General features: G+C 40.3%; 2 pseudogenes across 1 annotated transcript in view; one reads left to right on the top strand and one right to left on the bottom strand.

The window, feature by feature from the left end:
- Positions 1-376: 376 nt before the first annotated feature.
- The window catches only part of LOC143389930 (bifunctional purine biosynthesis protein ATIC-like), a 33,803-nt pseudogene continuing 9,376 nt past the window's right edge, over positions 377-24,803 (bottom strand). Inside the window, exons 5-16 of the transcript XR_013090186.1 lie at positions 19,065-19,153; positions 18,639-18,790; positions 17,970-18,126; positions 15,194-15,288; positions 13,753-13,891; positions 12,885-12,970; positions 11,908-11,997; positions 9,710-9,838; positions 5,487-5,579; positions 2,730-2,912; positions 786-941; positions 377-496 (exon numbers count right to left, since the gene is read on the bottom strand). The product of XR_013090186.1 is annotated as a bifunctional purine biosynthesis protein ATIC-like (transcript). The remainder of the gene's footprint in view (positions 497-785; positions 942-2,729; positions 2,913-5,486; positions 5,580-9,709; positions 9,839-11,907; positions 11,998-12,884; positions 12,971-13,752; positions 13,892-15,193; positions 15,289-17,969; positions 18,127-18,638; positions 18,791-19,064; positions 19,154-24,803) is intronic.
- Positions 22,838-24,099, top strand: LOC143389939 (transcription factor AP-2-alpha pseudogene; annotated as a pseudogene).

Here is a 24,803-nt window from a genome sequence, read left to right as displayed (position 1 = left end):
CCGACTACAACTAAAAAATAAACACTAAAACAAAAAAAAAAACCTGTGCCTGAGAGGAACCCCCCAGGGAAGCTTGAGGAGCAAGGAGGGTGTCATCTGCTCACATGCTCAGCCTCTGTGGCTCACTGGCAGATTTGTTTCATTCAGGGAACACTGTGGATGAGCCAAGCTCCAACAGGTAGGGATGCTCCTGTGCTCTGCACAAAAACTCCCATGCATAAAGTGCCAGTGTTAGAGTAGATTTCAGGTAAATAAAACTCAACCATCTAAAACCACAGATCTAATCATTAAAATGTTTTATTTTCTAAAAAGGTATTTTCAAAGTTTCACACGATTATTCCCTTACACACAAGCACACCACCGAGGTGTGACACAATCAGTGATGGAAGAGTCGAAGATCCGTATGAGCCAAGAGGATTCCCAGTTCATCTCAAGCCTCAATCACAACCTTGTCAGCAGTGGAACCAGAAGGGGCTGCAATGTACGCCACACCACTCTGAAGGAAAAATTGGTATTGATATTCAAAACCAGTTTATGCAAAAAACAAAACCCCCCTCCACAGAGCGTAAGCCAATGAAACCTCATTCATACAGGCCAAAGAACAGCATTTGGATGATCCACACATCAAATGAAGAAGTCAAATAATCCTCTAGGTAGTACTGGTTTATATCACATAGCCACAGCTTGGATATGTAACTCCAAGAAATTTAAAAATCAGAAGCAGGACTTTGGAAATCATTTCTACATGATGCTCAATCCTATGCAAATGCACAATTCCTACTTACCCTTTTAGCTCTGTCAACATTATCCCTGAAAGGGAAGAAGGCATCGGAGCTGAGCGAAAGCTCACTTAGTTTGTCCACCCACTCTTTCTTCTCTGCCTCAGTTAGTAACTCAGGGACTTCCTCGAATAGCGCCTGCCACTTCAGCAAATCTTCACCCTGGTGGGAGTGAGGACAAGTTAGTCCAACACCATCTTTAGTTCTAACTGAAGAAGAGCAAAGCAACAAGGACAGAAACGCACTTGGGCGTTTTAATGACACAACTAGACATATTTTAAGAAGTTCTTTGATGTTTTTAAAAACATTTTCATTAAGGAAGAAAAGTGATTCTAAGTTTACCAAATATAGACTATATCATTTTTACTTTCTAAATCAGTTTATTCCAAATATTTGCTCTCAAATCTCTTAAGTTAAATCCACTACTTTTTATCCCTGTACTAAAGCAAACAGAAATTCATTTGCCAAAGGGTTTCCAAAGCAATCCTCCATATCCAATCTATGAAACAGGTAACAGTCTAGCACTACATTTCCACACAATTTTAGACTCAGGTATAAAGTCAGATACAGACAAATCAAAACACCATTCACGTTGCTTAAATGTTTGTATAAACCCCAAATTTATTAGTCCCCAATACAGTGGTACTAAGAAGTGGGACCATTATGCCATGAAGACAGTCATGAATTAGTACCTTGTGAAATGGCTTCAGGGGGAAAGTCCACCTCTTTCGTCTGTGAGGACACAGTATCTGTCCCACCACTGCCAGCGATGCACCAAATGGTGTCATCACTGAACACAGATTAGCCCTCACAAGACACCAAGTCTGTCAGCAATTTGACCTTAGAATTCTCAACACCCAAAACTATAAGAAATAAGTTTCTATGGTATAAATTAGCCAGTCTGTGATAACGTTGTAGCAGCACAGACATGACAGTTATTCAAATTTTAAAGAGTACTTCCGTTTTGACTTTAGCATATTTTTCTTCTTATTCCTACATAAAGATTCTTCCAGGACAGTTAGTAGGTGTTTTCTGGGTAATAGCAAACTGAAAATTCCAAGTATCAAAGTGAAAAACAAGAGTGTTTTAAGTACTTGGGGCACAGTGTGCAACCTCACTCTTCAATGACACTTGAATTGCTTCCTGGTCCTGAATGGACATTTAAGCATAGTCAATTCACCCATTCAAAAGAACACCTAGTTTTTGATTATCAGATCCATTTTCTATCCGATATTTTGTTAAGCACTTGCTGTGTCCAGAAACTCGGCTAAAATCCTTTCCTCTGGCAGGCTACCTGATGTTTACAATTTAAAACCTCCCACATGCCTTCTTCAAAACAGAAGGCATTTAAAAACAGGAAAGACAACAAAACTATATGGAGCTATTAATGCTGCTTGTTAGAAAGGTGCTGGGACAAGAAGAATGCCACTAGTTACCTGCTATCAGGTAATTGTATTTATTGCTGGATACACACCTATCATGCAGGAAGCCTCATGCTCAGCACCTCAAGATGGATGAAAAACAATCCTGGTCATGAAAAGCTTGTAATGCACAGAGGAAGTACAATCATCCAGAGTTAAATCAGTGGTTATAACCTAAAAACAACAACAACAACAAAAAAAAAAACAGTAGCTCTGGGGTTTCAAAAAAGGATAAAAAACGATGAAGTGAGCCAAGAACAGCACACCTGCAATCCCAGCACCTCTGGAAGCTGAGACAGGAGATACTTAGTGAGACCCTGTCTCAAAATAAAAAACAAAAGCGACTGGTGTGAGGGGAGGGGGGATAAAACAGGTAAGAGGGGGGGTACAAAAAATTGGTAAAAAGCTTCAGTTGTAAACAATACAGAATTTCAAGAAAAATGTCTTCTCTCTAGTGATGAAATTAAAGTCTATTACACATAAAAGGGTAAACAACAGTCTGATCAGAACCCAATGACAATCCTTTTACCTCGCCAATAGTGCCAGTCACATACTGATCGATGGCATTGGAAATTTCTGCTCTCTTCATGCCTGTTTTAAATTTCATTGAGAGCACTTATGGATGGTGTCTAAGTCACCAATAGTTCACTTTATCCCCTGCCAGGCGTGTACAGTGTATCCGCGACTGCTGTCCTGCTCTGATGCCGACAACCTGGGAAGATAGACATTAAAATGAGCACCTAGTGAAACAAACCTTACTGCTCAAAGGATGTCAGCAGTGAAGCAATCATTCTGCATGGCCTTACTGGATTTTATCAGAATCTGAGTCCAAGACATCAAGAGCCACACCTTCCAAAATTGTTACCAGAGATTGGCAATCTTAACCTCTGGCAACCACTAAAGGATCTTTTAGGTCACATGCTAAGTAATATTCTCTTGCTTATACCCTCCCCTGAATTTATGGACCAAATAATTTAACAAATGTCAAGAGCCAAGCTGAAGACACTCTGAAAAGAAAGGGCTCCCCATAGAGCTGAAGCTACAGCAAAATCAAGTTCACCCTCGAGTTAGGAGAGACCTTAATGATAAACCAGTTCAATCTTGCATTCTGTGGTTTGGATGCAGGGAAGTTTATTTTAATAGTAAGAAATGTTCTCCTATTCAGGCTTGAACTGTGTCTCCTATTATGATCATCTAGCCCTAAGTAACAGATCTTTCCTACACAGAGCTTATGCCAATAGAGAGATATTTTACAATATTTTATATTTCTTAACTACTATTATAAGGGCATCTATGACATTATAAAAACTGTTACATTTACACTCCTGATAACTCTGATAATGTGACTAATATTAAAGATTCACATTCACAAATAGAGGCTGTGTCCTCACTGGCCTTGTTATGGGAACAGCTTCTTAGCTCTTGCACCTCCTGGTGAGAGATTACGGGTTTCTGTCATCATCATGATATTCACTGACATGTTCTGGATGTTCCAACATTTATTATGTATTAATCTCTTTCAAGCATTCATGTGTTTTTGTTTCTCTCAGAGAAGCACCCACCTCTCAGATAACTTTACAACCTGTTGCTTCCAAACCAGGCTTTTACCAGGGACCCCGCCTGACTATCCCAAAACATTCCTAAAAGGGAAACTTAGACTCCTTGCCCATGTTGCCCCCTCTCAGCCCCAAGCAGCCAGAGAGGTCATGGTCCACTTCCCCTTGTAGGAGTAAAGGGTTCCCTAACCAAAAGGGGGACTGTGGTAGTTGGGGGGTGAGGGGCAAAAGGACAGTCAGCTTCAGTAATGGATGATTGGGTCAGGAAAATGAGGGCTGATTCAGAAGGAAATAATACCTCCAAAGCACTTTCTCTTCCCCCAACCTGTTGACAAGGTTATCTGCCACTAGGGAACTGTTCCTCCCTTCAAGGAGATGTTAGTGAGCAGCCCCTAGAGGGCTTCATTCAGGCCCTCGGATCACTCCACATTTTGAGTCATTTAGGCAGGATGGGAAGACAGGGCATGAGAACAAGGCAAATCTAAAATCTATAAAGGGCAGGACATCCCTACTCCCTCGGGCAGCAACTTGGACCCCTCCTCTGTAGAAGAGTCTGTCTCTCTCTCTGTTCGATCCTTTAAAAATAAATAAATAAGAAATGTTCAACACAGATGCTCTTCAACTTATATCCCAATAAACCCACAGGAAGCTGAAAAGATCTTAAGTCAAAAATGCAGAGGCTGAGGCAGAAGGATTCCAAGTTTGAGACCAGCCTCAGCAACTTAGCAAGACTCTCTCTCAGAAATAAAAATTAAAAAGAAACTGGGGGTATAAAGTGGTTAAGCAGCCCTGGATTCATGCCCCTGTACCAAAACAACAACAACAACAACAAGAACAAAGTAAGCCCCTAAGTACACCTACCCTACTGAAAACCATGGCACAGCATGGCTACCTCACACTCTCAGAAGACTTACATTAGCTATAATGGGCAACATCATATACCTGAAGCCTATTCTATACTGAAGTACTGAATATCTTAGTTTGTACTGAGAGTGAAAAACAGAATGGTAATCTGGGCATGCTTAACACCCTCATCAAGCCCCCAAATCCTAAATGTCTGGGACCATCTGCATCTTGACTAGGGCAGTGGTCACACAATGGTACACCTTGGGAAAAATGGTCTAACTACATTTTAAAAGGATTGAGTTTTACTGTGTACAGATCACACCCCAATAGACCTGATTTTAAAAGCGTGGAGGAATTCCTCTCTAGAAGTGTTTCTATACAACAGATTTGAAGGAAGATATTATAAAAGGCTGAGGATATCACTCTATGGCAGAGCGCTTGCCTTGTATATGTAAGACCCTGGGTTTCGTCCCCATTACTGCAAAAACAAACAAACAAACAAAAATAAGAACGTGAAAATACCCAGAAAACTGCAAAAATAGAGCCTGCAGGGTCCCAGACATTCCTTCCTTCCTCTCCACTGGAAGTATTATAGTGGGGGAAGGGAAGTGAAGGAACCAGATTTTCAACAGCTCACTGATCCAACACATTCCAGGCAAGAAGCACCACAACTAATTTTAGTACTTGGTTCCAAAACTCCTTCTTAATCATCATTAGTTTTAACAGTCTATACCAAGGCGTGGAGTAAATACTGACAAATCCAGAAGAAAAAAAACTTGGCAAGCGTTCCCTTTCAAGCTGTCCAGTACCAGAGGCAGGTGGATATTTGAATATCATTTTGTAAAACAATAGTTCCCCTGAGGTGAATCTGATAGCCTGGTTACCTGCCCGTTCTTGGCATAGCACACGGAGTTAGACTGAGTGTACTTGACAGCAACGGTGGCCACGATGAGGTCTCTGAGGGCAGACTCCAGCACCTGAGACAAACACAGGATGGAGAAGTCACATCAGGCTTTTAGAACTTAATGTGAAGTTTCTTCCATGCCAGTTAAAGTAACAGACCTTTAATGTAGTTATGCCACTCAAATGGCAGAGTGAAATTAATTGTCCTGGCTATCCACTACCATGTTTTACTAAAAGGATCAACTATTTAACATATTCATGGCAGAACTTGGCACAAGCCCAAGGTGTCACAGATGTAAACTAATGCCATTTTGTGGCAACTCTGGATTAAGCTCATGTACATCATGTGAGATATGAAATACTGCACTCCCAAACTGACGAATGATATCTTCTTGCAAGAATACCTTTCACTCTCTGAAGACATGGTAAAATTTATGTTGAGGAATATGGTTGAGATTAATTTTCACAGCTATTACAGACCTTTGTGGTGCAACAGCCAAAGCTGTTCCAGGAAAATCAAATAGGATCCTTTTCTGCTTTGCTGAGAATATGGTGAGCAGAACTATCCGCCCTAATACAACAATATGTACCACAGTCAAAAATGCCACCATCTTTAATAGAAAGAGTGAACACAAACTGAAAAAAAGAACAGCGATCCACACTGGTAGGCTAAGTGGACACAAGATATGGCTGCAGCTTACTGAAATGTTAGTGACTGAAAAATGGAGAGTTTGATTTCACCAAAGTCACAGATTATCTTTTGTGAAAGACCATTAAGAAAATGAAAAGAAAAACTAAAAACTCGGAGAAAGTACCTGCAAACTATATAACTGGTTAAGAACTGTAAAATATTAAAAAAATTTTCAAAGTAACAAAAACAATAAGCCAATTTGATTAGAAAATGGGCAAATGATACAAAAGACATTTTGCCAAAAAGGTATACAGATGGCAAATGAGCACATAAAAAAACGTTTAACATCATGAGTTATCAGGAAATGTACATTAAACTTAAAGTCAGTGGTAAAAAGTGACACCAAAAGTTGGTAGAAGCTGAATCATTCATCTGTTGTGGGTAGGAAGGTGAAATGGTATAGTCACTCTGGGAAATGCTTGGCCTGTTTTTAAAACCTAAACCTACAATTACCATGCCACAAAGCAATAAACCAACAAAATGAAAATTAAGTGTACGGGAAACCCAGCACACAAACGTACAATGAATGAAAATTATACAAGGGAAAACAGATTAACAGTTGTCCAAGGTTAAGGAGGGGTGGATGCAGCAGGAAAGTGAATCTGGCTACAGAGGAGCAGCAGGAGGGACCCTGGTGGTAATGGCAATGTTCTGTATCTCAACTTTGTGGCTATAGGTCTGGACTACATGTAGTTCTGCAAGAAGTTATCACTAGGGCAAAGGGGACAAAAGGGACATAGGAACTCTTACAACCACGTGTGGACCTACAATTTTGTTTTTAAATCTCAAAATTAAAAATTTGATTAAAAACATTTTTAAAATTTATAAAAGATTTATTATTCTAAGATTACTAATGTTATATGTCCTTTCTTATCTCTATCTGCTATCTGAATCACCAACTACAAATTTGATTCTTTAGGTTCCAGGAAAGATTAATAATGAGAGCCAGCCACCTAGGTGTCTACTTTCAAAAATAAAACTGCTTTTCTGAGTTAGAGCCAGGAATATGAGGAAATGAGAAAACGTGGTGAGAGTGAGAGAATCTAATAAACTGAAGCACTTCAAGAAAAATGGGAAAAGAGAAAATAATTCAAACATGTTCAATATTACTACACACTCGTTCCACTGTCCAGCTATTACAGGACTGAACCTGTTCCAGATTTAGTAATAAAAACTAATGATTTTGAAGCACAAATGTTAACAAAATTTGCTGTAAAATAAGAGGGACAGAGGAATCAGAATATAAAGAAAAATGAAACTATCACTCTCATCCTTAAATTTCCAAATTGCTACTAAGAATACTTTGGAAAAATAAAAAAAAATGGCCAAGAAATTAAGATCATACCCTCCACCCTTATTAAAAATACTCAGACACAAAACCTATCAAAAATTGCTGAATTATTAATCAGTCCAATACCTCTGGACCTATAAAAAAAAACAAAACTTGAAAAAGTGACACTCTCAACAGGAACAACTGCCAACATAACTACCATGGAATCTAGGTCCATACCCACTCAATGTTTTAAAAAATACATTGGATTAGGATACAAGCACTTGCCTAGCATGCAGGATGCCCTGGGTTCCATTCCCAGCATTGCAAAATAAATAAATTTCTGCAAAAAAATTAACCAACCAGGTCAATAAAGTGATTCAAATTAAAAAAAAATGTGATCCTCTAATGCTAATGCAAAATACTGTTTTTATGTGGAAAATTCAGAACCTCACAGACCTGATAAAGAATGAACTCCCAAAGGCTCAAAGATATCCCTATGTACAATGTCTACATGTTTCTTTGCATTGAAGCAATGCTAATAAAAAAAGTAAAAAATATACATTAAATCAATAAAGAAAAACAAGAAAGATATCTTATTCACCCCATGCTTAATAGACAGAACTATCCTGATAAACACTTTAAAGCTTATTTTCATTCTAGGTGCAACTTCATGAATGAGAACTTCTTTTTCTTCCTTAGTAAATAAACCGCTTGCAAAAAGACCAGTCCTTTTCCAGGAATGACAAAAAGATGGACCCAGAGCTCAGACAACAGCAAATACTGACAGGAAAGATTCTAGAGACTGGAGCAGGAAAATATAAGCCTGACAACCTATGGTTTCCCCTCAAGGCACTTTCCAATAAGCTGGGCATAGATGCTGCCAGCTTCAGAGCTAAGGACACACTTGGAGTCCAGAGGAGAGGATACTAATGGATGCCCATGGCTTCTGCAGAGCACAGCTGACCCATCAACAGACCAGTCCTCACAAACTGAAGCCCACATTCCAATCAGCTCAACTCTTGACTGATACCTTTTACTTGCCTGCCAGAAGTATAACTTGGCCTTCTGGAGCAAAATGCCACCATCGAGACCCTCAAAATCTCTCTCCAGGTTTTCATACCAAATGAAACCAGAAAACAAAGCAGTGATACCTTTAAAGCACTAGAAAAGCCAGGCACTGTGGTACACACATACTTAGGATCCCAGCAACTCAGGAGGCTGAGGGACAAGGACCCCTAAGTTCTAGGCTTGCCTCAGCAACTTAGTGAGACCTTCTCTCAAAGTAAAACGATAATATAAAAAGGCCTGGGAATCAAACTCAGTGCCAAATCATCCCTACATTCAATTTTTTAATAACACAAAAATAAAGAAAGAAAGCAAATCACTGGAAAAAAAGCAGTACACACAATTTTAGATACAGAAAAATATCCTTCCAAATTGAAAGCCAAATAAAGATTTTTAGTGTCCAGGGGGTGTAGTTCTGGGTTCAATTCCCATCACCAAAAAAAGAAAAAAACTTATTTCATGGGCTAGGGTTGTGGTTTAGTGGTAGAGTGCTCACCTAGCATGCATGAGGCCCTGGGTTTGATCCTTAGCACCACATAAAAATAAAATAAAGATACTGTTTCCACCTAAAACTAATATTGAAAAAGAAGTTATTTCAGAAAATAAATAATAGTTCATCCACTTTCCTAATGTGTACGCTGGGCAATATTTTTTTGGTGGAGGGTACTAGAGATTGCACTCGGGCAATTCAACTGAGCTACATCCCTAGTCCTCACTAAGTTAATGATGTTGTCTTTGAACTTGGGATCCTCCCACCTCAGCCTTCCAAGTTGTTAGAATTACAGGTGCATGTCACTGAGCATGCTCACTTGAGCACATTTTCAAAATGAACCTAATGTCACAGTTATGTGATATTTACAAGAGATGACAGACATTGCCCCTAGTGCCCTGAGATTAAATGAGATAAAATACATAAGCCTCCCCAAATCACCATTACCCTAATACATTCCTCCTTCAAAGAAACAAGCCATACAAGTATACAAACTATCTACACAATGACACTGAACACAGCACTGAGAACAAGCACTGAGAAGCAACCTAAATATCCATCTCAGTACAAGGATTATATCCATTTGCATATAGTTGCAGATATGGCCCTTAATATTAATTTATAAATGCTAAAAAACAGACCTACTAAAGTTACTAGCATTCAGTTGAGATATTTTCAAACTTACCTCTTTATTCTTGGTAACAACATTACTAAATAATGACTTGTCGATGACACCATTATTTCTCTTCTGGCTTAAACGAAGACCAAAGAGAGTTCGAACTTCATTCTCATCTGGTTTGTAAGACTGATCCATCTAAGACACAAATTTAAAAAGTTAAAAGTATTAGGTCCACATCTTTAAATTTTTGCATTTCATTTATGTTTAAAAGATTTCATCCTACATAAAATTACATTCATTTTCCTAATGCAAACATGAGATTGTTTTAATATAGATATAATACTACACCCAGGCATCAATATTTTGTTCCAAAATGTTTAGTTATTAAGTTACAACTTATATACAACATATGAAAAGCAATTATTCCAAAATGGAAGGGAGACCAATAGAATAAAGAAAGGGCACAGGGAGAGGGAAAAGGAGAGTGGGAGGAGGAAAGGAGAAATACTAGGGAACAAAACTAACCAAATTATATTGTTATATTATGTGCACATACAAATATTAATGAAATCATTATTTTGCATAACTGTACAGCACCAATTAAAAAAGTGTGGGGAATATATAAATAAGAAAAAAATTAAAATAAAACCAATTATTCCAGGAAGCGTATGTTCTCAGTTACATTAACTACTGTAGCAAAAATATTACATTCTAAGCCAGGCACAGTGGCACATGCCTGCAATCCCAGTGGCTCAGGAGGCTGAGGCACAACCAACTCAGTCAGACCCGGTATCTGAATAAAATACAAAATAGGGCTGGGGATGTGGCTCAGTGGTCGAGTACCCTTGAGTTAAATCCCCAGTAACCAAGGGGGCGGGGAATTACCTTCTAGTTTTTCTTTCTTTCTAAAAAACTATTACAAAATACCTAGCTAACATTGGAATTAGAAGTTAAGTTGGAGAAAATAGAACTGGCATTCTGTACCTTTGCTGTCTGGAAGGGATTTTGTTATTTACTGTGATCTTCTCTCAAATTTTGAACCCTTTGTAAAGGGAGTTGAGCATCCTTGAACTGAAACCAATCCCCCTAAGATACTCAGGAACAATAAACTGTATACTTAGCAACTTCCAGCATGTAAAGTTGGGATTCTACAGATTTTCTAATAAGACCTTGTGGGAAATTGTATTATGAGTTTTTACTTTCATAGGCTGATCGTACTGATACAGAAGAATTCATAAAAATCAGTAAGGAAAGACCTCAAGACCCTCACAGAAAAACAGATAGAAAATAGTTCATTAAAAAAAAAGTAAAAATACTCTTAAATATGAAGACAGTCACTCCAAACATAATGAGAAATTAAAACTGCAATGAGATGCTACATTCACCTATCTGTGAAGAGGAAAAAGTTAAAAACATACAATGTTGTCGATATACTGAGAAAACAGGCACTCTTACAATGCCCATTAGCACATTAAATTGGTTATACAGCAAAGCTCAAAAGGCTGAAGCAGGAGGATTCCAAGTTCAAAGCCAGCCTCAGCAACTTAGCAAAGCTTTAAGGAGTGTAGTGAAACTATCTCAAAATAAAAAATAAAAAGGGCTGCAGATATGGCTTAGTGGTAAGCACCCCTAAGTTGAATCAAAAAAAATAAACATATGAATTGGTTGTGTGACCACTAAGAGGGGTAGGATCTATCAGAATCATCAATATATACAGCCTGCAATTCAGTCCTATTTCAACTTCTAGGACTTTTTCAAGTTATTCACTGAAGAGGTGTGTGCAGAGGTGACTGGTGACTAGCTAGTAAGTTAAGATGTATAGAATGGGAAAAACTCCTAACTCAGAAGCAGGGTATACCTGTCTCAGTAAGAAAACAGAAAAAAAAGAAATGCAAGTGCTATTGTTTGATAAATATGTATATGCTATTTCAAGAAAGATAGCAAGAAAGTTACTTCTAAAAAAGAAAATAGAATAGCAGAAAAGGATGAGGAGATTTTCTCACGCAACAACACACCCTTTGAACAGGAAACCACATCAAATTCTTAAAAAAAAAATCATGAATAGAAAGGAAGTTATATCCTTACCAAAGGAAGTTATATCCTTACCTTAAACCCCCAAATTAATAAGAAACTGCAGAATTAAGGATAAAGATGTCACAGTGGAGAGGGATAAATTAAGGTGTCTGCATAAAGGAAAGATTAAACAAGGGGAAAGAGAAACACAAAATAAGAGCAAATAAATGTTTCCAACTAATTTCACTAACCTGGAGAACACAGTAGTTTCCATTTTTCTTTTTACAAAGTATTTTCAAGGCTTCTTCTTCGTATCCTGGGGCAACAATACCATCAGACTCCTAGAAGTACATTAAATGTTAGTTTCTATATTTTAAAAAAATGACTGAAAAGTCTAGCAAAAATTATTTGTCTTAAATATTATAGCATTTACAAGTTTCTACCAACAGATAATGCTGATACTAAAATTCTTTAAACTTTATTTTAATAGAATTATTTTCTACAACTGACCCTATCTCTTTGCTTTTCTTGTAATTTTGTTGTTGTCGTTGGCTAGTTTTCTTCAGTTTTAACTAAGAACATGAGGGTTTGCTCTACTACATATACCACAGGAAGAAAACCCAATTCTTATTATTCTTTTCACAAGGTGATGTTCTGCACTAGGTGACACAGGTTCTAGCCCAGGCTCTGTCAGGACCTGGTTCAAGAGCATCAGGTAAAGCCTGCTCTTCCACAGCAAGACAAACAGACCATATGCAACCAGAGAGATAACATTTTCCTTTTCTGTTTCCCCAACACCAATGGCAACATCACCTTTATGGTATGTTTGTTAGGTATTCAAATCAATTTATATTTTTGCCAATTATGGTCTCTTTCAGGATCTACAAAGGTATTTCATTATTTCATTAGCAACCAACATGGCCCGGCTCTTCAGAAACAGCAACTTTGGCAATAATATTCACTAGAGAACTTAAAAGAATTACATATATAAAGAAAAACTACCCAAACATCAGATATCCATTTAAAATCAATTTACTACATCTCAAAATTAGAAAAATAAGCATTCATGCACTACATAAAATATATGAACATTCTACATGATATACTTCGCTAATTTATAGCAGGTACAAATATAAATACTATATAGGTTATAGCTTCAAAAAACACTATGAATGAATAATTCTTTACTCAGTTACACACAGATCAAAATACATGAATGTCCACTTACTTCTCTGGAGATAATTTTTGCAGTTGGGACATCACAAACATCAGATAATGAAACAAAATCACCAAAAGAAGACATCCTATAATCCCCTGTAAATAAAAATAAAAATAAGGTATTCACTCAAACTCGAACAGAAAATGACATTTAAGCCATGCCTATATGATCATATAAAAATCCGTTTTTATTATTGTTTACATAAGACAATTAACAGATCCATCAATGTCATTTAACTGAAGCAATCAGCAAGCTTTCATGAATTTTACCTTCTAGAATGGCACTGAACAATTTTTCTGTGAAGGGCCAGACAGTAAACATTCTTTAAGCTTTGCATTTAATGGTCTCTATTGCAACTACTCAGATCTGCAGCTGGAGTTCAAAATCAGCCACTAAAAATACACAAAAATGCATGTGGCCGGGATCTAATCAAACATTATAAATATAGAAAACAGGCTGGATTCAGTCTGAAGGTTATAGTTTGTTGACTCTGGTATAGATGATAAACTACAATAGGTTTCTCAATAATCTTTTATACAATTACAATGAAATCCATGTTAATAAACTCAAGAATTAGATATTTCTGAAGTATATAAAACAACATAGTTTTATAGTTAAAGTAATATATAGTTTTATCATATATAATCAAAATGCATTCAATGTCAAATTATATGTACAAAATTCCATTTATCACATTAAAATCTAACATAATTTTATGAACAAGTTTGTTCCAAGGTACTCATACTCATTCTTAAGTATTAATAAAAACAAATATAACTTGAAATTTTATACTGAAACAACGACATCACTATTTTATTCTGTTTAGGATAAAATATTGCTTTTTCTCCCCCCAAAATAAAAATCCTATTAGTCTCACCTCTTGCTATTGCATATGCAGTTGATATGGGTGTAAGGGTTTTATACATGTCATAGACCACGCAGACTTTGGTCTCATCTTCACTGAGTGGAATTCCAACCGCAGCTCCTATAGCAAAAACCACAAAATAATCAATAAACTTAAAGCCTCAAGTTGCTAGTAGTCAACTCCTAAATCAAGACTCTTTTAAACATCTAGTCTATGCAGCACATTTTTTACCACCTGTGCCAAATAAAATCCTACTTATCCACAAAATTAAACACCAAAAATAGAGTTGCTGGGGGAACCAAGGCAGCAGGAGGGTAGGGTTGGGGCTTTAATCTCCTCTCTAGCCTCTGCAAACAGAGTCACTGAAACTTGATAGCACCCAGTGTGTAGGAAGCTGGGCTACTTCCTTATTGACTCTTTCTGTTTTGCTTGGTAACACACACCAATTATTTCTTCCCTGCTCCTATTGCTTTAACAAGTAATAAATATTGAGAAATAATTATATGTTGCACTGTCAGCAAAGCTGGTGATATGTGTGTGTATCCATATGTATATTCTTAATTCTATAACATATGTGTGTGTGTGTGTGTGTGTGTGTGTGTGTGTGTGTATATATATATATATATATATATATATATATATATATATATATGAATTAGGGTTTAAATTCAGAAGCAAAAGGGTATCTCATACATGGCTATAAAAAGTTGTAGTAGGGCTGGGGATGTGGCTCAAGTGGTAGCGCGCTCGCCTGGCATGCGTGCAGCCCGGGTTCGATCCTCAGCGCCACATACAAACAAAGATGTTGTGTCTGCCGAGAACTAAAAAAAAATAAATATTAAAAATTCTCTCTCTCTCTCTCTCTCTCTCTCTCCCCCTCTCTCACTCTCTTAAAAAAATTTGCAATCACAAAAAAAAAGTTGTAGTAGTGCAGTCCTATAATCCCAGCAATTTGTGAGACTAAGGCAGGAGGATTGCAAGTTCCAGGACAGCCTTAGCATCTTAGTAAGACTCTGTCTCAAAATAACATTTAAGTAAAAGGGTTGGGGATGTAGCCCAGTGGTAGAGTGCCCCTGGGTTCAATCCCCAGTATTGGGGCAGGGGGGCAGGGGGAGCAACAGATGAAGTGTCATAAGAACAACTTCTTCATCTTTTATTAAGATTCATTTTTAAACATAGAAAAACATTTGACTGATAAAATCATGCTTACACAGCAAAAAAGGCCTGATTTTCCTATCTCATAACACAGTCAAATAATTATATGTGCTATTGTATTTTATGATATTATTATATTGATACTATTATCACTAGACTCACTGAAACCTTCACAGAACACCTAGATTCACATTACAGCATGTCAAGTATACAAAAGCATATAAAAGGATTTTAAAGGAAACACATGGTGAGCAGCTCCAGAGCATTCAGGAACACAGTGCTTTACCTGCTGGGCCACGGCTGGAATGTCTAAAGCTTCTCTGAGTTCCTTCACCAGCTGCCATGCATTCAAAGCATCACACAGGTTTATGAATCCAGGCGCTCCGTTGAGCACTGTATACAAACACACACACACACACACACACACACACACACACACACACACACTTTACAGTCCTTAAAAAATAAAACTTATCAAGTCTACACAAATGTTTCAAGTAAAGTACAATTAAGAGCAAGGAGACACTAACATATAGGAACTTGACAAAGAAAACCAAAGCAGCTGAGCGTGAACTCATATACAGGTGCTAGGCACACACACTGCTGAAGGACCAGATCCAGCCAGACTAGACATCAATCAACAATAGAGTTTCAGGTACAGGAGGAATCGGGACAAAACTGGAAATCAGTCAGAGATCCATGTAAATTCAGAATTGAGATAATTGTTGTAATTATAGATAAAGAGTACATATTGACAATTTTACAATTTGTCAATTGAAAAAATTATACTACAAGCTAAAGCAAGAGGTGCGGGTGGGAGGAAAGGAGAATTAGGAACAGCCTGCAACTTCAGAGTCTAGCATTAACTATTTTCCTACCTTTGGCATGAACTAGTATCTCTCATGAATAAACATAAGATGTGCATATAAGCAAACAGTGAGCTAGCACTAACTAAAAACAAATCTGCATGATTTCATTTCCCACATGTTATCTTGAATAGTAGAGACTTTTTGAAAAAAGTAAAAACCTTGCACAAAATGTTTGCTAACTGCCTACCACATTAGTGGCTTCTCAGGCACTTGGGATACATCAGTGAATAAAGGACATCTTGCTTTATCATATGGTTTGAATGTTTTTGACAGTGATTTAATTACAAGGTAAACGCTTGTTTGTGTGTCTGGAAACAAAACTGAAGCAAGAGTAAAGATGGAATTGTGTGTATGATTGTAATGACTAGTTTCTTATGACTAGAAATGAGACAATTTCTATTTACTTAGCTATTTACTAGATTCAGAACTTCTCTGCAGAACTTTCTGGCTGACCAATTATTAGTGTCTTTAAATATCTTGAAGGGTAACTGGTACTCAACTCTTGAGATGTTTCAAAAACCAATTATTCTCTCACTCCGACACAGCTACTTTGTCTATGAAGCAAGGGAGATGAGGAGCTATATACAGGGTGCCTCACTTTATTATGAATTATTGTACGTCTTGTGAAATATTTTACTTTTACAATTCATTATTGTCTAATTTGTTTCTTCTGTCACTCACCTAAGTTCAAAGAGTACTATATTTATAAATGTATACTGTTAAGAGAGAGAGAGAGAGAGAGAGAGAGAGAGAGAGAGAGAGAATTTTTAATATTTATTTTTTGGCGGACACAACATCTTTGTTTCTATGTGGTGCTGAAGATCGAGCCCAGGCTGCACGTATGCCAGGCGAGCACGCTACAACTTGAGCCACATCCCCAGCCCCTATATATATTAATATATGTAAACATACAAATACATATATATGTAGAATAAATATACATAAATATATAAATATGTATTCATTTATTATATATTTGTAATATATAAAATACATATTTATATATATATATATATATTTACTATATATACTTATTGTATATGTAAGTATATATACACATATCTTTTAGGGAGGGAGGCTGGGGAGACTTTGAAGTATTTTTTAGGGAGCGGGGTGAGGGTGCTGCAGAGGAAATAGATCTGGGCAGGTGCTTGAAGAGGAAAGGCTGAAAGGGGTTTCAAGCAGGTGTGACATCATCTGCTGCACATTTTTAAGATTCTCTGTTGTTGAAACAAGAAGGCCAAGAAAGAAAGCAGAGATTAGTTAAGACAGTCATGTCTGTTATGGAGTTAATGGAGACATGAGTATTGTTAGACACAAAATGTACCTGAGGTAGAATAAAAACAGATAGTGAAAGAATGTGAAGGGGAAGGAGAAGAGCATTTTAAGTTAACAGACATCTTATCCTGCTCCCCTTCACCTCTCCCCAAGCTGTTGAGGCCAACAAAGAAAGCTGACAGGAAGGCCTGCTTCTTCCCACCAGCAAAGATGCCAGCCTGTGGGCTCTGGGCGTGCCCTTGTATTGTGAACAAGGCTGCTCTTGCTCTATCAGTGCTTGGTCTCCAAAGCTGCCACACTTATAATTCTCTCTGCCTGTTCTCCACTCTCCCTAACCAAGGACTTGTTCCAACAGTCCACATCAAGAACAAACACTGAAAACCCTCTTTTCACTCTAGAAACCAATGGAAATCCTAATTTGTTTGAAGAATTCTGTATCATTATTTCCAAACCTCAAATTTGTGTTCTGGCCCACTTCAAATGGATTCTAAAGCTATCATTCCAAGGAAACTGCTCCTTGAATCACTCCCCAAAAGTCCTTCCTCTATTCTAAAGCATTCCACCTCATCAAAATGTGTAGGTTTTCCTCCACTGGTCCCTCCACTGCTTTGCTACCAAGTGGAGAAGCACCCCAAGGCTTGGTCTTGATCCTCCCCTGTGAAACCCAGGCATCCCATCCTATCCCACATCTTTACAAATATCAATCCACATATGAAGGACATTCTAATCTGCATCTCCAACTTGACCTCTTTGCCACCCCAGATTTCTTCAACATTTCACAAGTCCAACTGGTATCCCAATTTTGGATAGTTGCAAGAGGTATTATATAATTTATCTTATTTTCTAAATGTGACTCATATCAGTACAATGCAGAGAAAGTCACACAAGTATCCATACACAGCACAGTCACACAACACTAGGCTTTACCTGTGATGGGAAGCCGGGGCTTCAGTGTGTAGAGCTGGGCAGGAGTCTGATGAGGGTTCATTCCATACCTCAAGGGCATCTGAGACACTCCTTTACTGTACTGCTTCCTGAAGTAATCTGAAATTGCTTCATCATATTGTGCTGTGTGAGTAAATGCCTACAAAAGGTGTAAGCTTTGTGAGACACTAGCAACAGGGATAAGAGAATTTTAGGCCCACAGCAAACTGCATACCTGGTTCCTGTGCATGAGACAAACATGACACAAACAACGAATAACTCTACAAATGATCCCTTCCTGTTGTCTTTCATTCTTTTTGGTAGATTCTATTTTTAACAAAAGGATAGAAGTTCCAAACAAAGCCTTGTTAGGTGATATATCTAAGCAAGAACTGAATACATTTGGTTGGCAAACACTGCACTCGATAAACATCACTTTTTTTGGAGTATCAGAGATTGAACCAAGGGGTCTTAACCACTAAGTCATATCCTTAGCCCTGTTTATTTTCCATTTTGAGACAGGGTCTCACTAAGTTGCTTAGGGCCTCATTAAATTATTGAGGCTACCCTGGAACTTGCCATCAATCCTCCTGACTTAGCCTCCCAAGTCACTGGGATCACAGGCTTGCACCACCATGCCTGGATCAGATGTAACTTTAGTGCATCCCCCACCTTCAAGGCCAACTGGCGTCTCGTCTCCAAAGAGGTGTCCTTACTATCGGAGCTCTGCATCTCTGTGGACACTGTCACATAGTCCTCTGGTTCACACACAACTGTCACTCGAGCATGATTTTTGGCTGCGGCCCTCAGTAAGGTCACTCCACCTTTCAAGAACAACAACAAAAAAATATCTTTATAGTCACTGTACACAAAGTTCTCTTTAATTCTTGTCTTAAAAAGGAAAGCAAATAAAGAAAAAAATACCTAAATAAAACTCCATACCACAAATAGATAATAAAACAGAAAAGTTATAATTATCCCAGAAGATAATCTTGGAGAAGTAACTATCTTTGTTTCACTAATAATGGAAAGAAAATCTCATTAGAATTCAAATAATCCCCTCCTCAGTCAGTCCTCAAAATGGTTTCTCTAACTTACCAATATCAATTTGCTCAACAGCCTCCTCAACAGTTACATCTGGAGAAGCCACTGTCTTCACAAAAGGGTACAGATTACAGGCAACAACTCTAGAAAGGAGAGAAGCGAGCGTCACCGAAGACTCAGCTTATGTGGTTTACAGCTTATCTTGGAAGAGGTCAGTACTAGAAATGTGATCAAAGCCAAAAAGATCCAAATTACAAACTGTGAGCCTGACATTCAGAGCTCTAAAAAGTTCTAAAAAGTTGTGCTAAAAGGTCTACTTGTCCAGCTGGTCACACAGTGGTCCCTCCAAGGAACCACTTGGGTAACCTCATCAGGCCATCAGAAACTTAAAACACTTCAACAGAAATGGAAAACACCAAACTACAAATAATACCCTCATTTTAGACTGTGATCACTTTTATCTAGGATGTTCAAATTTAGATTTACTTACCAATGGGCTGTGCACACTGATGAAAAACAGTAGAACATTCTAAAGGTGAAATACTTGTTTTGCCTTCAGAGTGGTCACAAAAATGATGTTAACAGGAAGGCCAAAAGAATAACTTAAAATGCAGAAATAATTTTAAAATGACTAATGAAGTAGACTTCCACTCTCTGGACTTCAAATTCCTGTGGGCAGGCTCCTGAGTCAAACATGTTTAAGTAGTGAAAATGATCAAAAACTCTGGGAAAATAGGAGATTGAATCCCCCAGTTCATTCTATTAACTCTATTTCCTGATACCAAACCAGATAAACGTGTCCCAAGAAAACTACAGACCACTACCTCTTATGTATGTTGACACAAAAAAATCCTAACAAACTGAATCCACAAAAATAGAAAAAAATTATACATCATGGCAAATTGAGTTTATCCCAATAATGTGGAGTTGGGGTAAGTATAAAAAAAAAAAGAGTTAAGGGCTGGCTCTGTAGCTCAGTGGTAGAGCACTTGCCTTACACTGTGAGGTACTGGGTTTGATCTTCAGCATCACATAAAAATAAAGATATTGTGTCCAGCTACAACTAAAAAATAGTCTTAAAACAGAAAAAAACAGTTAATATAATGCTAACAGAATAAAGAACAAAAAAAAATCTGATCATCTCAATAGATGCACAAAAAAGCACCTGACAAGCCAGGAGCGGTGTGCATACCTGTAATCCCAGAAGCTCAGGAGGATGAAGCAGGAGAATTTAGAGTTCAAAGCCAATCTCAACAACTTAGCCAGAACTGTCTCAAAAAAAAATGACAAGGGGATGTGGCTCATTGGTTAAGTGCTCCTGAGCTCGAGCCCCAATACTTAAAAAGAAAAGCCTTTCTTATCACTAATATTCAACATTGTGCTAGAGGTTTCCGTCAGGAAAACTCACCAAAAAATAAAAGGCATCCTCAGGATTAGAAAAAAAAAAAAGGGAAGTTATCCCCACACACAGATGCCATGATGTTTTATATATACAGAAAATCCCAAGAAACTCACAAGAAAACCTAATAGCACCAATAAAAAAAATGCATGGAGGTTGCAGGATATATGATTAATAGACAAAAAGCAACTGTATACATTAGCAAGGACCAATCAGAAACTGAAATTCAAAAAACAAACCTACTTACAATAGCATCAAAAAGAATAAAAATATTTAAGAATAAATTTAACATATAAAACTTGCATACTGAAAGGTACAAAATAATGATGGAACAAAGTGAAGAAAAACTGAAATGAATGAAAAGACATCCCATGTTTATGGGTTGGAAGACTTAATACTCCTGAATGGCAACATTTCCCAAATCACCTATTGATTGATTGAACACAATCCCATTACAACTACCTTTTTTTGCAGAAAGGGACAAGTGTTCCTAAAAACTATGTGGAAATGCAAGTGTCCCTGAATGGGCAATCATTTTTTTTTTCTTTCTAGAACTGGGGATTAAACCTGCAAGTGCTCTAAACTGTATCTCTAGCCTGGTTTTATTTATTTATTTATTTATTTGAGACAGGAACTGGCTGAATTGCCCAAGGCTGGAGTGGAACTTGCTATCCTCTTCCCTTAGCATCTTGAGTCTCTGGGATTACAGGTGTGGGCCACTACACCGAGCCCAAAATAATCTTGAGAAAAAAAAAACAAAGTTGGAAAACTCAGCTGCTGATTTCAAAACATAAGACAGAGCTACAGTAGTGAAGTAGTGTTGGCATAATGGAACATAGAAACACAGCAGACCAAGCCCACCCAATGACGATTTAAAAAATCTATTCAACAAATAATGCAGGACAACTGGACAGTCACATGCAAAAAAGTAAAGTTGAACCCCTACCTCACACCTATATATAAAAATTAATTTAAAATGAATCAATGACCTAAGTTTATACCTAAACTAAAAACCCTGTAAAGAAAATATACAGGCCCGGGCTGGGCCGCCTCGTGTCTGTGCGCGCCCCGGGCCGAGTCCCGGCTCCCCCTCCCCGAGCCGAGGCCCGGGAAGAAGCCACAGCGGCCGCGAGCGCACAGTCCGGTCCCGGTGTCCGAAGGGAAGCTCGAGAGGAGGCCGAGGAGAGGGCCCATGAAGCGGACGGGCGGGTCTCAGTCCGGGCTTTGGGCCGTGGAGGAGCCGCGCTGCAGCGGGCAGTCGAGTCCGGAGTCCCAGACTCCGCTGGGGAGCAGAGGAGCCCGTGGCCGGAGAGGGCCGGGCAGCGCCTCCGGAGCGGAGAGCCCGATGAACACCCGGACGCGGTCCCCAGCAGCTCCTGCCCGCTACCCGCGACCCCCGCTACAACCCGAGGTCTGCCCCAGCCTTTTAGGTCTGATTGTCCTCGCTGGCTTCCTCTCCCCCTCCCCCTCCCCCACGGCCTCCCCCTCCGCGAGCTCCGGCTCAGCCCCCTCCTCCTCCTCCTCCTCCCTCCCTCTTTCCCTCCCTTCCTCCTCTCGGGCTCTCCCTCCTTTCCTCCCTCCCCTCTGCCCACTCCGCGCTCCTCTCGGTCGCCCACACTTTCTCACACACGCACGCAGACACATTCTCCCTCTCTGCGCTCCGCACCTCGGTCTCCCTCTCTCCCTCTTTCTCTTTCACTTTTGCATGCCCTGCAACCTTTTAAAATGTTGCCCCTTCCCTGTGATTCGCCAGACGCCGCGCCGCGGCCCCCCGCGCGCTCCCCCGCTCCCTCTCTCGCCCGCTTTTTGTCTCTCGCGCTCTCTCTCTCCACCTCCGATTTGCTACACTGAGACTCCCGTCAATGGACTGCATTGAGAGCCTGCTCCGGCGCGAGTTGCCTCCCCGCTTCACGCTCGATTTCCAGGCATTCTTCCCTTATTAAGTATTCGTGTAATATTAATAGTCATGAATCTCTGCTATTAGGAGGCTGCAGGAACGCTGCCCAGCGCGGTTATTAGAAGCTCAAGTGAAGCCGCCGCTAAGAAAAGAGGAGAGACACGGATTAAGCGACACGCGCACACACACACACACACACACACACACACACTCATACACACTTTTTCCTTTTTGGGGGTTCTTCATTTTTTTTTAAAAGAACTTTGTATCGTAACTGATCACGGCAGGATAGAGACCGTGGGTTCGACCAGCTGAAGGAGCCTCGCGAATCGGATGTTCAAGTTCTCATGGATCCGAGCGGGGCTCCGGCGCTCGGGGGAGCGTCCGCGCGGTGACTGGAGTCTTTGGGTGGCGCGGGGCTCTCGGCGCCTTTTGTGTGGGGCGCGCTCGGGCGGCTGGGCAGCCGGGTGCTCCGGGCTTGCTTTTTTTTTTTTTTTTCCACCCTGACTCGTTACCCCAGACTCTTCGCAGATGTTAGTTCACAGTTTTTCAGCTATGGTCTGTCACGACGGCACCAGCAACGGGACGGCGCGGTTGCCCCAGCTGGGCACTGTAGGTCAATCTCCCTACAGGAGCGCCCCGCCGCTGTCCCACACCCCCAATGCCGACTTCCAGCCCCCTTACTTCCCCCCGCCCTACCAGCCTATCTACCCCCAGTCGCAAGATCCTTACTCCCACGTTAACGACCCCTACAGCCTGAACCCCCTGCACGCCCAGCTGCAGCCGCAGCACCCGGGCTGGCCCGGCCAGAGGCAGAGCCAGGAGTCTGTGCTCCTGCACACGCACCGGGGGCTGCCCCACCAGCTGTCGGGCCTGGATCCTCGCAGGGACTACCGGCGGCACGAGGACCTCCAGCACGGGACTCGGAGACCTCCCCATCCACTCCTTACCTCACGCCATCGAGGACGTCCCGCATGTAGAAGACCCGGGTATTAACATCCCAGATCAAACTGTAATTAAGAAAGGCCCCGTGTCCCTGTCCAAGTCGTCTCCGCCATCCCTATTAACAAGGACAACCTCTTCGGTGGCGTGGTGAACCCCAACGAAGTTTTCTGTTCAGTTCCGGGTGGACTCTCACTCCTCAGCTCCACCTCGAAGTAAAGGTCACTGTGGCGGAAGTGCAGCGGCGCCTCTCACCGCCCGAATGTCTAAACGCGTCGCTGCTGGGCGGAGTGCTCCGGAGGGCGAAGTCTAAAAATGGAGGAAGATCTTTAAGAGAAAAACTGGACAAAATAGGATTAAATCTGCCAGCAGGGAGACGTAAAGCTGCCAACGTTACCCTGCTCACATCACTAGTGGAGGGAGAAGCCGTCCACCTAGCCAGGGACTTTGGGTAAGTGTGCGAAACCGAATTTCCTGCCAAAGCAGTAGCTGAATTTCTAAACCGACAACCTTCAGATCCCAATGAGCAAGTGACAAGAAAAAACATGCTCCTGGCTACAAAACAGATATGCAAAGAGTTCACCGACCTGCTGGCTCAGGACCGATCTCCCCTGGGGAACTCGCGGCCCAATCCCATCCTGGAGCCCGGCATCCAGAGCTGCTTGACTCACTTCAACCTCATCTCCCATGGCTTCGGCAGCCCGGCGGTGTGCGCCTTGGTCACCGCGCTGCAGGACTATCTCACCGAGGCCCTCAAGGCCATGGACAAAATGTACCTCAGCAACAACCCCAACAGCCACACGGACAACAGCGCCAAAAGCAGTGACAAAGAGGAGAAGCACAGAAAGTGAGGCTCTCCTCCCACCCCGGCGCCGCCCGCCGCCTGCCTCACCAGCCCGCGCACGCCCACCCACTCGGCCCCTCCCCCACCGGCAGGTGACAGCTCCAGACCGGCGACCCTCACTGCTGCTGCTACTGCTGCTGCTGCCGCTGCCGCCGCCCTCCGGTGCCCCGGGTTCTCCGGGTTCTCGGGACTGCTCGCTCGACTGCCAGTGGGCAGTCGCTGTCCACTGGGCCCGGTGCCTCGACTTCCCCCTCGGACCACGCCCCCGCCCTCAAGTGGAGCCTAAGAGAACAGAACGGGCCGTGGAGCCAGCCAGGAAAAGTTCTGTCGAGTTGTGGACTTTTTTTTTTTTTTTAAACAACAACAGTAAATCAGCAACAACTTAAAAAAAAAAAAAACATTTTAAAAAAACTTTTTTTTTTCCTAAAAAAAAAGAACATAAAAAAGTTTTAAAAAATTATATTGAGCTTCATGGGACTGAATCACCACCTTCCCTTACACTCTTCAGTTCAGATTGTAGCCATACTTTAAAAAAAAAAGGCAAAGAGGATAATGACATTTTTATTAGTATTGTGAATAAACTTGAACACAAATACACGAAGTTCCATGTCATGTCTTCAGTTGTAGAAGTTTTCCCTCTTCAAGGTAAAGCGACCAACTTGAACTTTCTCCAGCAACAGGATTCACAGTTATATAAGGGAATCAGTGTTC

Source organism: Callospermophilus lateralis, unplaced genomic scaffold (assembly GCF_048772815.1).
Source record: "Callospermophilus lateralis isolate mCalLat2 unplaced genomic scaffold, mCalLat2.hap1 Scaffold_74, whole genome shotgun sequence".
NCBI classification, from domain to species: domain Eukaryota; kingdom Metazoa; phylum Chordata; class Mammalia; order Rodentia; family Sciuridae; genus Callospermophilus; species Callospermophilus lateralis.
Note: the sequence above shows the minus strand (reverse complement) of the source record. Positions and strands in the feature narration are given on the sequence as shown.